Source organism: Lepisosteus oculatus, chromosome 2, assembly GCF_040954835.1.
Source record: "Lepisosteus oculatus isolate fLepOcu1 chromosome 2, fLepOcu1.hap2, whole genome shotgun sequence".
NCBI classification, from domain to species: Eukaryota; Metazoa; Chordata; class Actinopteri; order Semionotiformes; family Lepisosteidae; genus Lepisosteus; species Lepisosteus oculatus.
Window position 1 is genome coordinate 55,958,765 of NC_090697.1, and position 16,109 is coordinate 55,974,873.

The window sequence follows — 16,109 nt, forward strand, 5'->3', positions numbered from 1 at the left end:
GCTTTTGATGTAGTCTACGGTGCACACAGAAGGCTTCATTCTGACAGCATATGTCCAGGGTAATTGGCTGGACAGATGCACCTAGAGGTTGTGTCTTGCAAAACAGCTTTTAGCAGTTTCAGCTTCGTGTCAGAAAAAAGGGTCCGATTTTCAGCCCACATGATTAGGACACATCAGAATGCAGCATACTTACAAGAGTACTACTGGTGCTTTGTGCTGTTCAGACACATCAAACATGCGTTTCATGTGTCTGAAGAGTGCAGACACAATCTATTCTCAGAATATCACCATAAAACCAGAAGAGCACAGAAACATAAACAGATAAGGCAAGACAATATTTTGTGAATATAATTGTATTAGATTGTATTATTGTGTTATTATATTACATTACATACATTTACTAAATGTTTGGAAGCATACAAATATATTTCCAAATTGCAGCCAATTCAAGACTACCAACCAGGATGCAATCTGGAAAAATGTTTTTATTATATTATATTTTATTGTATAATTTCTGTCACATAAGAGATTGGAAAATAACTATTTCTTATGAATTAGAAAAAAGTCAGCTTCCAGAGTGCAAAGGTAGGACTGAGTTCTATGTTGCGCCGTCAGCATGAATGACTGAGTGGAATTTCAGATACATAAAATATGAAAACCCAATAAGTGATTACGTTTCCTTTAGATCCTGAAATACATGCAGTTCATTACCATCAAAAGTGTCACTGACTACGTCACCAGCATCGTTACAGTACCTTCTACTCTAATCTGTTACTGTAAATATCAAAAGCCTATGGACCTGGTCTTGGTCAGTACTGGGGTAGGAGACTTCTTAGGAAAATCAGGTTGCCTCTGTACTTGCAGATGGTAGACCACTAAGGGGCACTCTTCCCTCTGTACCAAAATTTCAATACCAAGATTGCAGTATGGAGACTGCTTTCTATGCTTTTCTGTTGTGCTTTTTATCCCAAAGAATCTCAATGAATTTTATAGGAGGCAACCAATTTCATCTACCATTGCAATGCTGCCCCCCCTCCGTCAGGACATCATGTTAATGTCTCGGCACATTAGTTTGATTACAGATTATAGATTGAGATCTGATGTAATCAGGCTAGAGTGCAGAAATGCTACAGTTTGTGATAAATACAAGAACATTCAATCAGTTTGGTTGGTATTATTTACGGTAGTTGATCATTGGATCTCATGCAGTCATTTTTTGAAGAAAGTGATGGTAATTCATTCGGTACCGAGTGCTCTGTACAAAATATCTGCTGCTTAATTTAGGAACTAAAGGAATCAAACAGGGTCTTTTGAGAAGATTGAGAACAGACATCATGTTATGCAGAAAGAATAATATAATAAAAGCACCTTTAAACAACTGTGGTAGAAAGCTGGGGCAGTAGACTCATTCAAAATTTTAACAGCACAAATGCCACATGAAGCTTTGGCTGTTTGCACTTATTGTAAACAAAACACCTATAAATGTTGCTAGGATAAGCTGCTGTAACAATCAGATTTGAGTTTAAATTAAAATCGCTTTTATGTTTAAATAAACACGTGTTATTATAATCGTTAGCTATTTCTTTTCTAAATCTAGCTTTATAAACTGTTTGCTCATGTTAGTCTTATCCAGTTCTGACCACAAAAGAAACATAATGTACTGTAAATTTAATAGTGAATTACTGTCATTAGCTGCCATTGTCTATTGTATTTTAACTTCCACTTCATCTAATGTTTAGCCACTCGATTTAGACAAAGCTATGCGTATGCGTATACGTGATCTGACAACTGGAATCAATTTCCTGTCGTTAAACTCTGTTTATTTTTAAGGTAAAATTGATGATTTTGTTACTTTGTTCCTTCAAAAAGTCAATATGAAAGGATCTATGGATGAAATAGAAAATAAGACTTTGCTTATAAGACAAATAAATAAACCTTAAACTGGCTACAAGTGCATTCAGTAACTGATCCCTGTTTTGTATGATTAAAGTATCTACTCTACATTAAAAAGGAAAAAGAGAAGAGATTTAGTTTTATGTGAAGTTTAATGAAGTATTCATTGAGTTTCAGAAACAAAGGACTTGGGACAAAGAACACTGCTTTTAGCATATTACAAAAAGATGGTTTAGTAATGCAAGAAATTACCCCTTATAGGGAAATAAACAGTGATGTGAGAACAGTTATCACAGTGGTTATAAGTACAGTTTAATGGAAGTGAGATGAGAATATGGCAGGACATCTGTAGTAATTGGTGCAGTGTTCTAAAGTGACTGGAACAAAGCTCAAAGAGAGTATCTCATGCATAACCCCTTGAGGCAGAGGATTTACAAGCAGCACCATCTAATTTTTTTAATGGCTATTGACAATCATCCAGTTCAAGAGCCATTCAGAAAACCTTGTTTCAGAAAAAAAAGATCCAATACTTGGAAGATGACGATTAAAAACTTCGCAATTCACTTTTCCAAGGAAACTATTAAATTTAGAATTTCAAAGACATTTTAGAATACGAGCACATATTTTAAAAAAGGTTTTATATGACTATAGGGCGGCACAGTGGTGCACTGGTTAGTAGCACTTGGGCCCCGATTTCTATTCCTGGGTTGTTATCGGTGTGGAGTTTGTATGTTCTCCCCTGTTCCGGCAGCTGCTCTGGTTTGTTGTAGGTTAATTGGCTGCTGGGAAAATGGGCCCTGGCGTGAGTATGTCTGTGTCAGTGTGTGCCCTGTGTTGAATCCTGCCTTGTCTTGATAGAATCTGGCTTCCTCTTAACCCTGTATGAGATAAAGTTCAAAATGTAAGGTAGATAATATAAGTGTATTCTGTCAACCACACTATGTGCTTCTTTTCTATGTGAATTGTCAGTTAAATGCTGGCATTACGTGCTGAATATTTTCATGTTAAATGTATTTACTGTATTAGGGCATCTCCAAGCTCTCTAATTTCCTATACATTAGCTGCTCTTCCATTTTTAAGACTAATTAATACAACAACACAAACTGATTAGTTAGCAGCAAGCACATTCTCTGATTTTTCAGCTAAGCCATTGGGGATTACCACAGTGAAGGAAAAACAAGATCTTTGGTAGTAGTCTTCCTCAATTTCAGGGTAGCAGTTGGCCTTTTTTATCATTAATGACCAACTGTTGCAATATTCTAATTCTTATTCTTCCTGTGGCTAGTAAATGTTTGTTTAGCTGTAGTTTCAAAGTGCTCTGTGTGTCCCCATTCGTCTTCATGTAAAGGGAATAATTTATGAAGGTGTTATCTAAATCTGCCACAGTGTGGTAAATTTTTCACAGGTTAAGATCTTCAGCTGTGAAAATATTCTGTAAATAATCCGGTAATGCTGGGACCCAGATATAGTATGTGTCATGTACTTTTTAATTTGATTACACTCAACTGATTACAGGTCATGAGGCAGACCAGTATCATGGTTGCTCAAAAGTGTTTTCAAACAAAGAATAATTTCAGATGAGTTTAATTAAACTAGGGTGGCACAGGCTGGTTAACTTTGAACTCAAAGATCCCCCTACTCTAAAAGAGACTAAAAATGCTTGTCATCACAAAGGTCTGCTAATGCAGTTGTTTTCAGGTGGGAAACAAATGTTAAACATGGCTGTGTTCTTACTCCAACATCAGTTGCTCTATTGCTGCCTAGAATGCTACTTTAGTTGTTACCACATATACTATCACAACAGGTAGTATTATTTACTAATAAAATGATGTTAGGGTGGAAAATATCTAAACCTCTGCTTTGGCCAATTACAGGCCAAAAGCAAATCCCAACACAATGAAATAAAGGCCCTGTTGTATCCTTTTGTATGATGGTGACTTATTTTACCACAAAAATATAATTTTAGCATTACTGCCTTGTAGGTTGATTTGCTCAGATCTCGGCAGCTAAGCAAGGCTGGGCTGTCAGAGACTTCCAAGGAAAATAAGGTTGCTGTTACAAATAATGTTTGTGAATCATAAGGTACCACTCTCCTCTCCAGTGCCTCTAGCATGTGGACCAGGGACACAGCTCTAATATGGTTCACATAACCAAGATCCTGATCGATCACTGAAGATCCCATAACTATATTCTATGGGAAGTCCTAGAGCAAGAGACCTGAGGGACTTTCTGACTTAGATACATTTCATTCTGGTCTTGTACAATCCAGCTTTGAGAAATTCACCTTTAACACAATTGAGGAAGCAATTTCTTACTTTTTTTATATGATCTGTGTGTTAGGGCTATTATGCATCTCAAAGGTGGGTGCCTTCTTATACAGTATATCATAATGTAATCCTTTGTGATAAAAACAACTTTAGAAATGCAAGTAAATTTAATCAATTATAATTATGTATCAGGAGGGTAATGAAGCATCCATCTGAGTCCCAGAAGATTAGTTCCTACAACCCAGCATGAGATCATTAAAAGGCTGCTGTGTACAGTCCCTATAGAAAGTCTACACTGCCTTGGACCTTTTCACATTTTATTGTGTTACAGCATGAAAACATGATGTATTTAACTGTGAATTTTTGCCACTCATCAACACGAAGTACTCCATAACATCAAAGTGAAAAAAATACAGACATTTTACTAAATTAATTAAAAACAAAAAACAGAAAATAATTGAATGCATAAGTATTCAACCCCCCCCCCCCCACAGTTAATACTTGTTAAGACCACCTTTGGCAGCAATCACAGCTGTGAGTCTCTTTGGGTAAGTCTCTTTCTATCAGCTTAGCACATCTTTACACTGTAATTTGAGCCCATTCTTCTCAGCAAAATTGCTCAATCTCCATCAAGTTGGATGGGGACCATTTGTGAACAGCAATTTTTAAGTCATATCCACAGATGCTCAAATGGATTGAGGTCTGAGCTTTGACTGGGTCACACCAGGACATTAATCTATTTGGTTTTACGCCACACCAGTGTGGCTTTTGCTGTATGTTTTGGGTCATTGTCCTGTTGGAAGAAGAATCGTCTTCCAAGTACCAGTGCTCTTGCAGTGAATTGCAGCACATTTTCCTCCAGGATTTTTCTGTACTTAGCTGCATCCATTTTTCCTTCTATCTTTCTGAGATTTCCAGTCCCTGCCGCATGATGCTACCACCACCATGCTTCGCTGTAGGGATGGTGTTCTCAGTCTGATGTGCTTTGTTAAAGGTAGGTTTGTGTCAAACATAAAGTTCAATTTTGGTCTCATCAGACCATAGAATATTCCTCCAAATTGTTGAGTCTCTCACATGCCATTGGGCAAACTCCAGCTGAGATGTGATTCGAGTTTTTTCAACAAAGGCTTTCTTCTCGCCACCCCTCCGTACAATACAAGCCAGATTTATGAAGCGTGCGTGCTATTGTTGTCTCATGACACAGTTTCTCCCATCTCTGCTGTTGAGGACTGTAACTCCTTTAGAGTTGCTGTATGCCTCTTGGTGGCCTCCCTTACTATGGCCCTTCTTGCCCGGATACTCAGTTACTTCAAAGGTAATGTAGGTGTGTCAAAGAAAGGGGGTGAATATTTATGCATTCAATTATTTTCGGTTTTTATTTTTAATTAATTTAGTCAAATGTCTGGACTTTTTCCCATGCTGGTGCACAATAAAATGTGAAAGGTTCAAGGGGAGTATAGACTTTCTATAGGCACTGTACTGTATATGATAGAGTTTATTATAGAAAGGGACAGTGAGTGTAAACATTTGTAAATGGTGATAAATAAATCATATTTATTTTCTTACTGGAGCAGCAGGTTCTTCTGATAAACCATAAGAGGCTAAGCCTGTCGAAAGAAAAAATAATACCCAAACTCAATTTAGATACAGTTTGTTATTAAACATTGAGTCACCACTGTGTACATGTCCTGTTTGCTGCAGTTAGATAAAGCCCAGATAAATTAAAGGTGTACTAGGCCATAACATTAACAACAACAAAACTTTTAGTCAATTAACTCATTTGTGATTCTAAAGCTATTTACAGTAACATTTTGTTTGGCTCTACTTTATGAGGTGAGTTGGTAAATAAAATAATGTACCATTATTTATTACATATACTGGTTATGCATCCTCCATTTTCTAACAGGCACTTAGAAAATGTCTTCAACCAGTTTAATTTGGGAGATAAATGTATGGTCTGATACAACCCAAAAAGACACAAAACAAATAATCAAGATGGGAAGTCAGAAACATAAAACAATTGTATATATTTGCCTTGTAGTGGGGTACCTCACGTTTGGAACATATACAATTATATATCTTTAATGCCTATGTGATCTGAATCTTAGTGTTTTTATCTGGTCATCTATCAAGAACCGTTGATAAAGAGACCTGATCCTTACTTAGGGGTTGGGCCTCCTTGTGTTTCATTACATTTGTCTTGTGCTGATTCTGATGTCTTCTTTCTGATAGTACATGAGATAAAAATGTGGTCCTGTCAGTAAGAACTTGTTTGCTTTATCTACTGTACCATTTGCTGTTTTTTTTTTGTTTGCTGTGAGATATTAAGAAATGTATTTTGTTTTTTAACCATGCTTGTTTTAAAATCATCCTTTTTGCACCTAACTGCAATGTAACAATGAAGCGATTTAATTTGTTTCATAAAAGCCCAAGTTTTAATTGTGAATATATTTTTAAATTGATAAGATAAAGCTTATGTTAAAATGCCATACACTAATATACTATTCTTCCTTCTATTTACTGGATGCTTAAATAGAAACTTTAGTGGTGTTAGAATACATTCTAAGGTATTTCATTGCCTTTAGCCTGTCTGTATAGGACATTCCTTTGAACCCTGAAGGATGTATGGTTGCTCTGGACATTGTGACCAAACTTTGTGCAATATTCTAAATGAATTTTCAGTAGTTCTCTAGGAGAATTTTCAGCATTGTACTCTTTACGAACAATATCTTTTGATTTAAATTCTACACTTTTAATTATACACCCAAACATTTTTTATTCCCTTTTATTGCTTCTCAACTGTCACTGTGTCTAGATGATGAAAAAGATGTAAACATAAATCTTTTTAATAAACAGCCCTTTTAATCTCATTCCAATCCCATTTTATATTTATAGTTTGTTTTTACTACCTGCATTATAATACTCTACATTTTGTATAGTAAATACTGTATCTCATGTCAGATATCTGAATTGAATCTTGAATTGGCACTTGCAGAATGTTAATGCTTCTATTTTGGTATCATCAGTGAACTTCAGTAGTTTACTAAATAGTTTGCTTAAATCTAGGTCATTGATATTGTTACAAATTAGTCATATGGTATTAGCTAATCTAAGATGCGAGTAACAGTAATTAGGAGATACTGTATAAATTAAATTGAGATAAATCTGAGTTAGAAATGAGGTTCTAACACAAGCTTTTCTAGCAAGCAAATTTATAAAAGTTAAATAAAGAATTAAACTTAGCAAGGGTTAGTACAGTATATCAGAGAATGTTTGGTCATTTGGACAACAAAGCATCACTTTGAGTTTGTTCTATATTTTACAGGATAGACCTCCATACTTTCTCCTTGAAAGTCAGAAACTCACAAGCTATTAGAAATTGGAAGAGAACAATTTTTAAATTTAGAAAAAAGGGTCTGTATTCTTATAGTTGTGGAAATATGTATATTTTTGTAGCATCAACAAGGCAGTAGAAAATTCTGAATTAAGATGCACCTACGTGGCATTGGTGAGAGAGCAGTTTGCTCCTTTTATTTTATAACAATGACTTTCTTCTATTAGAGTGGTGTTTGTCTATCCTAGATGCGTAGGTGGCTATGTCTTGATTCTGTAAAAGGATAGAACCAGGTACTCACAGGTATGGTGACAGAGGAGATGCTCTGCTTGGTGGCCACACACTGGTGGGCTCCAAGCTCCAGGCTCCAGGCTCCAGGCTCCAGGCTCCCATGAAGTGTAGTTTAGGACCCTATGCAGATGGTATAATCTGGAAGTAAGTGGAGAACGACAACAGGGAAAGGACATAGAGGATCAGGATTGGTTGACTGACAGGGGGGCGTGACAACAGTGATCGGGTGCTCTGAGGGCGTGATGCAGGCAAACAAGTCCAAACAGTCCAAGGGGGAATCCGCGGCACAGTCCAGGGTCCAGGTAACGTGAAATCCACCCAAGACATACAGAAGTAAAAATCCGGAATGGGATCTGGAACAAGAAGAAACAGTTAAAACCAGAGTAACGAGCCCAGGCACTGCGAGCCCTGGTCTCAGATGGTCAGGACGCTGTGATGAAGCCTATGCCGTCAGGTCTCTCCTGCACCTGCTGGTAGGTGGGTTTCCAGGCGTCCATCTCCCAATGCTCCGCCAGGAATAGCAAGAGCGCCAGGCTTAAATATTGGCAGACTAATCAGGGGGCAGGTGCATGTTGTAGCGGCAATGCTTGTTAATAAGACAGAATTAAGTGTTGCTGTGCTTTCCCAAATGAGGCCTCATCTCTCTGTTTATCTCTGTGGTGCAGCCACAGAGAAACTATTCATGCAGGCTGATTTAAAGATGTTTTCTTTTGATAAGGGACAGCTCCCAAATGGGGATGCACTTAGCTAAGCCTGGCTATCATGATCAATGGTCATCCTTTGGCGCCTATCTGTCTAGGGAGTGCCAGATGGACATCTGGACTGCATTCCTAAGTGTCAGGAGTAAGTGACTCATATCTCACCTTGATCAACCAATCAGGGACTGGTAAGGCCGAGTAACCCACGTGGGACTCTGATGCCCAGGACACTTTCAGCCAATGAACGAGCTGAAGTTCCTCCAGGTAAAAACAGGCAACACAGAGGGCCTGAGAGCATTCTGTGGACTTTTCTAAAGGGAATTCAAAGGAGAATTCCAGGGCAGGACAGCCCAGGAGCAGAAGGCTCCCAAAGGCAGGACATTCTCGCAGCGCGCCTCCTGACCATCCTGAGACTCAGCCCGGACAACCACGGAATGGCCAGTGTGTCCGAATGCCAGAACTTTCCTTTGTTCTAAAAGTCTAGAGCGGAGGTTGCCAGAGAGTAACCAGAGGATCCACCTGAGGTTAGCATCAGCAGCAAGCCTCGTGAACAGGTCGGAACTGTGGACAGCTGAATCACTATTCAGAACTAGCTCTTCATCAGGAACGAACCGGTCCTCTTCCTGACTTGCTGGGACCCACAGTCATCTTCTCTCCTGTGCGCAAACTTTGCTAGTTAAAGCCAACACTAGCCGGTCAGTGAGCATCACCAGTGCACCGTAGCAAGCTGCACAGCCCAGCCTGGCACGGAGCCAGAGGGCCCGCAGGAGATCTGAATCCCCAGAGATTTGATGAGTATTCAACTTCAATGCATTACAGCTCGAGAATTCAATTGTTATCCCAACCAGTTGATATCAATTTAATTCCTAAGAATTATGTACTTGTTTTGAGTATCTAATGTAGAAGTTATAACCAAGTTAATTTATGAAACAGTCTAAATGAATGATATACTGAACGTATGTCCTCTTGATGTGTAACACTTCGTAACTGATTGAATATATATCTTTTGTATTCTAATAACCCTCTCGATGAGATCTGTTAGGTTTACATGCATATTTTATGTATTAATAAATGTATCCCCGTGTATTAGTACCTGTGTGTGTGCGTTGTTTGAGTTATATCACATGGTTGGATTCTAAGGCCATCAAAAGAATCATTTTGTGATTTACTGCTACAATTAATAATTGTCCCATTAAATGCCCAAATCCTACAGAACTGGTGCCTTCAGAGAGCACACTACAATGTAATCAACTAAAATATGAAAGGGTCAGAGCGCCCCTAAAAGGAGGGATATGATTGTGACAGCGCAGTGGTGAGATGAATAGGGGTGGCTGGCCATGGAAACTGTGGCAAGTGGGGGTTAAATACCTGGCTGATGGCTGAGGGTTAGTTGCAGCTGGCTGAGAGAGCCTGCCATACTGAGCCCAGGTGGGACCAGACAGATCCGAGCTCTCATGTGAATGTGGTCGATTCCACTAGAAACCAAGGACTGGAAGCCCTGACCCACCTAGGTGTAACAGTACCTTTTCTAATTCAATACTGACTACCTCCTATGGTCTTCTGGTATTGTTCTAATGGTTGTTTCCATATCCTTGTAAGTTATAGAAGTAAGATGTAATGGTATAATTATCTATATTAGTTTTATCCTACTTTACATGGCGTTATGCAATGTATAATTAATAGTTGAGTAACTATTGGAAGACCTTTGTCAAAAGCCTATGAATACCATCATGGAGATTTATTCTAAATATTTCTAGTACATGTGACACTTCTGACTCTTCTATGCAAATACAGTTTAATACAGTACTGTTTTTCCCTGCCTGGGGCATGTTCTCTGTTTCTTACTGTAGTCTTTATTTACATCTTGTCTCCATTCATCTCTCTCTTTAAAATCTTAATTTCACTTTCTCTCTAACATCCCTTTTCCTGTGATTAATATACTTTATATTCTTTATCCATAATTTTATTCTGATGCCTTAGATTTCCTTATTCCTGGAGTCAGTGCTTTAAGCAGAATATCTTTAAAAAGTTGCTATCCATTATCTTCCAATTCTGTATTCATTTAAAATCAAATTGGTGGGCATAACAAACTCCCAGATGGCACAGTAGTGCAGTGTAGTGTAGCATTATACTGCCTTGTAGCACTGTGGCCCTGGGTTGAAGTCTGGACCTGGAGAGCTATTTGCACTGTGTTTTTATGTTCTCCCTATGTTTCTCCAGCAGCTCTTGTTTTCTCCTACAGTTTAAAGAAATGCTGGTATGTTAATTGCCCTATAGGAAAAATTAAACCTGGTTTGTGTGCATGTTTGCGTCTGTGTGTGCAGTTGACTGGCATCAAGTTGCTTGTTAAGTGAGGCTCCAGCTGCATTGTGACTTTGAACTGGATGAAACAGAAAATAAACTGTTGGATAATAAACTCCTTCTTCTTAACTTTTTAAAGCCTTTTTTAAAGCAGAAAAGCTAATCCCAAAGCACAAACAAAATTCAATTTATATTCAGTGAGAATACCTATTAATATTGCATGGTACTTGTAACAATTGATTAAGGACAACAGCAACTTCTCATTGAGGATTTGAACCCACATACCTGAGACCAGAACTCTCACCAACATTAATAAAACCCAAGGTCCTGATTTAACCGAAGTTTCAGTCTGTCCTATGATCAACCAAAACGTCATGCATCACCTAATGGCAGTATTTTATTTGCCAAGCATTCCTGCATCTTCTGAAAAGAAATCCAAACACTGGGCTTGACAATTGTGATTACCTTGTAGACTGAAGTTTTGATTTCATTTTGGCCTTTAACTTTATTATCTTTGAAATAAGAATTACTTTAGAAACATTGACGTAAGGATTTATGTCAATATGCATGACAATATGAGAATAATGTATACTGAAACTGGTTAAGATATATAAAATAGCTCAATCTCCCTAATCACTGTGCCTGGCTGAATGTTTTGCAAGGTGATGTTTTCTCTTGTATTAGAGTCTGAATATTTTTATTTTTGTGCATATGAATTAATCTACTGTCTAGTTTTCTTCAGACTTTGTTTTTGACCAAGCATTCAGATTTATGCTTTCAGGCATTTACAGTACATGTCAAGCACAGGACATAGTAAATATATAGTGAATATATAACTTTTGTTTTATAACACAGTGATGTGCCATTTATAAAATGCAGAATAGCCCCTTTGGTTACAAAAAAAATGTTATGTGATGGTTTATCATGGGAAAACTGTAAATTATTCCTCCAAATCCAAATCTATCATAGTTTATAGGTAGCCAGTAGCTACAAAAATGAACAACAGTTGTTTTGTATTTTACGAGTTTTTATAAAGAGTATTTATACATTTATAAACTAAAAATCTTAAAACATGAAGAGTTGTGGTAAAGGATCTTATTCACAATTAGTCTTTTGTTGGACATGTTCTATGGCAAAAAGCAATACCAAATAAACAGAAAACAGAAAATATAATATTGAACTGTGTCAATATACTGTACTAACTATAATGTCACAACTATTTTGTGGTATGTTTGGTATTGTTTTGGTACTTTTAACTGCCTGCAATCTTTCCCTGTGGCTTCCTGTACCAGAATAACTTTTACAAGTCTTTATATTATATATTTTTCTTCTTAAGTGGTAGGACAGGACAGAGAAGTTACTCTGTATAGCACACATTGTTATACAGTACCTTATAATTCTGTGGTTCAGCTTTGTTTCTTGTACTTGAAAATGTTAAGTGGTGTTGCATGAGCCTAACAACATTTGGTCACATACTGTAGGAATCCTGTTTGAAAATCACTTATGTTTATTTATACAGTTCCCTTTTTAGTATTCAAGACAAATATGATCACATTTATCTATACATTCAGAATATTTCTTGGAAAAAAATCAAAAAGAAACTAAATCTAATATACTGTATTCAAGCAATTCTTTTTGCTTCTGAAACTAACATGGGTTAAAGATGTGTCAGCATTTCTTGTGAATCCAAATTTTGAGAGATTTACATTCAAAGGGAATTCAGTTAATCTATGTTTTCTATCTGGAACAGTTTAATGCAGCTGTGGATATGCAAGACTGACAGCATTAAAGACTAACTCTCTAGAAAATCTGTCTTTGCCTCAATTATGTAAGTTCCAGCTGAGAACACATTTCAAAGTAAATCAAATGGTCTCTAGTCTAAAAACATTTTGTAGTAGGGAAGATAGCAGAGATGATAATAGTCTTAAACATACCATGGATGAAAGGTATTACATAAATGTGAATAAGTGGGCATCTCCTTTTGTATCCTTTTGTACAAAAATGAAGAACTTAAAAAAACTGAAGGACAAATGTTAACTTCAGTTGTTGTTTTAAAGTAATTTTATACAGAAATTGTTAGAAACATGAATGGAAAGATTGAGACCTGAGAAGAAGAATTACATTTAGTTTAGTTTTAAAAAGTGTTGATTGTAGGCCATACAAATATTACTTAATTCATCATATATAGAGACTGCTTTCTTTTCACAAGTACTGCAATCATTTAGGAGCACTCTGACACAAGGGTAATTAAGGCTAATTTATGGAGAAATATTTACATAACATGCTGTCTTTAAAATATTGTGGCTCACTTTGACACTGTTAGAATTTAGTAAAAATGATTGTGTTTGAACTGTGAAATTAAATCTTTCACAGTATCTGTAGTTTTTCAGGTCTTATTAGAACTATTGTATAAGACACCTGAAGAAAAATTGTTGTTGAGGTTTAGTGTTTTTAAAAAATCAAGACAGAGTGAGAAATACAGAGGTGTAAGAACCGACAGAGAACTTTGATTGTAATGTGGTGTAGCTTTGCAGCATAAAATTAAACTGTACAGATGGACTCCAAAGAAAACGTTTACAATCCCTGGAAAGCAGATGTTGAAAGAACAAGACACAGTATAAGAGACAGGACAGACATGAAATAAATGGAAAAAAATGGCCACTCAGCCTTGTTATTTAAATCGATACCCTAGTTTCTTTCATAGTTGGTTGAGATCCTAGTTTATTGATTGATCTTAACTGATCAACTAACTGCTAACTATCTAATAGGCCAGATGGTCCAAATTTGTAATCTTTCTAACAATTTAATGGTATTTTTTGGCTCTCTGTTTATTGTTCTTAAAGACTGTTTCTTTACTACTGTATGTACTGTTGCAAAGTGAATCTTACGCTGCAGTTGGGCTGATAGGTGCAGATTTAAATGCAGGACTCGGGTTGTCGCAGACAGACTGGCTGGGAAGCCGGACACTGTGAGGCTGACTGGAAGCCTGGAAAATAAATGAGGACAGGGGAATTTGCTGCAGTGCAGCTGACAGGACACGACAACCACTAAATTCAGTGCTGAGAGTGAGGAGTGTTGAAGTAGGGAGGGAATTGCACAACTCCAAGTAGCTCACAGTAAGAGCACTGAATTAGCAGGTTTCTTGGCTTAAATGGGGTGATTAATTGGAGGGATGATTGGGTTTTGAGTCCCTGATTGAAAGGAAAAGGGATGCACATACAGGCAGAACATACAAATCAATTTTGGACCCGGTGATTTGCAATTTAGATTCTGACATGATTGGCAAGCTAGCTAAATTTGCACATGATAGAAAACAGGTGAGTGGCATGCGTATTACAAAAACAAAGATGTGCATTGGGCAGAGACATGGAAAATTAAATTTAGCACTGGGAAGTGCAAAGTGATCCCCACTGACAGTAGAAATGAACTGTCTAAATGTTCCATGGGTGATTCATAAGGACATAAAAATACAGTATATGGTTATACAGTAAATGAAAGAAGGCCCATTTAGCCCATTTGGTACTTAGTAGTTAATTGATCTAAGGATCATGTCCACCCATTTCTGGCTAGTTAGTGTGTTCCAAACAAACCTCCCTATTCTGAGTTTTAAACACATTTCCACATACAATAGTTTCCTCTTGTGCTCTCTGGTTCGTGTTTCAGTGTTAATTTTGAAGAAGTCCTTTGGGCTGACTTTGTCAATGCTTTCAAGAACTTTGAATACTTTTATCAGGTCCCATCATAGTCTGAAGCCCCAGAATCCATCTCATTGCTGTTTTATGAACTTATTCCAGAGCAGCAATATCTTTTTTGTAATGTGTTGGCCAAAAGTGTAAACAGCATTCTAAGTACTGCTTAGCTAGTGCATTATACATTTTTAATATGACACCTCTTGGTTTGAATTCTGCACTTTTAACAGTAAACTATTGTATTTTAACTATATACTACTGTATGTTATCATAAGTAGCTTAATAGTTTGTTTGCCTTTTTTATTCTTTCCCTACATTGTCTGGAAGATGTAAGTGATGTGTTAACATAAATACCTAAGTCATTACCATAGGTATCATGCATGCAAAACCTTGCTGCCTGCCTCTCCAGTTTTAGCTATTCCTCCTAATTTTACCATCAGCAATCCTGATATGAAATATTAATGAGGACTTTATGCAGAACTATCAGGATGAACTTCAGAGGCGTAGTCTATTAAACAGTCCGAGTTCCGAAGGCCGAAGGGATACAAACCGGTGCAAAAGTATAAAATCAGAAGCAGAGCCGTAAGCCGCGTGGAAGCCAAGAGTCTAAGCCAGAACAGTAGTCAAAGTACCAAAACAAAACCAGGAGAAGTAGTCGGAAAACAAACCAGGTCAGGAAGCCAAAAACTAAGATGTAATAAATCGCAGGAAGATGGGGATAGCTCAAGCCAGGAAAACCTTATACTGAGCACAGGTGAGAGTGTGAAGCAGCATTAAATAGGCTGGGGTAAAAGGCTAATTGGAAACCGCGCTGGAATGCGAGGTGGAATGTCGAGTCCTCCGGGGGCGTGGTGTAACAAATCCTGACTAGTTTACTAACTATATCTTATATAATATAAGGGAATCTTATATAAATAAGGGAAAGCAGTGGTCCTAGTACAGATCCCTGTGGTACTCCACTAATTACATCACCCCTTATCTGAACTCTTTGTTTCCTATTTATTAAGATCTCAATAAAAGTGCACACATTTCCCTGAATTATTTCTGCCTGTAAAAACACCCACATGAGAATTCAACCACAAGACCAAATTTACCCATTTATCTTTTTGTAGTCTTATAATCATTATTCTGTAATTAGAAACAATGCAGAATATGTATGTTTTTTGCTTGTTCTTGAAAGCAAGTAAACCACAGATGAGTCAAGTGTTTTTTTATAATTAGTGAATACTACACATAATGGCATCTTGGACTCAACATCAAATGTTTAAATTAATTAGATGTACTGTACAGTCAGTTATTAATGCTTATTTGTGAGTAGTGAGTAGTAATACTAACATTGAATAATGACTATTCCCTTTCTCTTTTATTCTGTTTGTGGTTTTTTGCTGTGATTTAATGATTTGCCTTTAGTGTTACAGTTCCCAGCTATGCATTTTATTTTATTTGTAAAATGATGTGCCACTCTGTTGCACATTCTATTCAGTACTGTATGATTATTTCACAATAGAGGCTAACAAACTAGTGGCATAACGAAAAACGAGCTGAAACGAAATTCTTGCGATCAACTGTAGGTGCTCCAAATCAATAATCATACATTATCTAACGGCTGTTCTAAAATCTAGAAGTATCAAAGTGT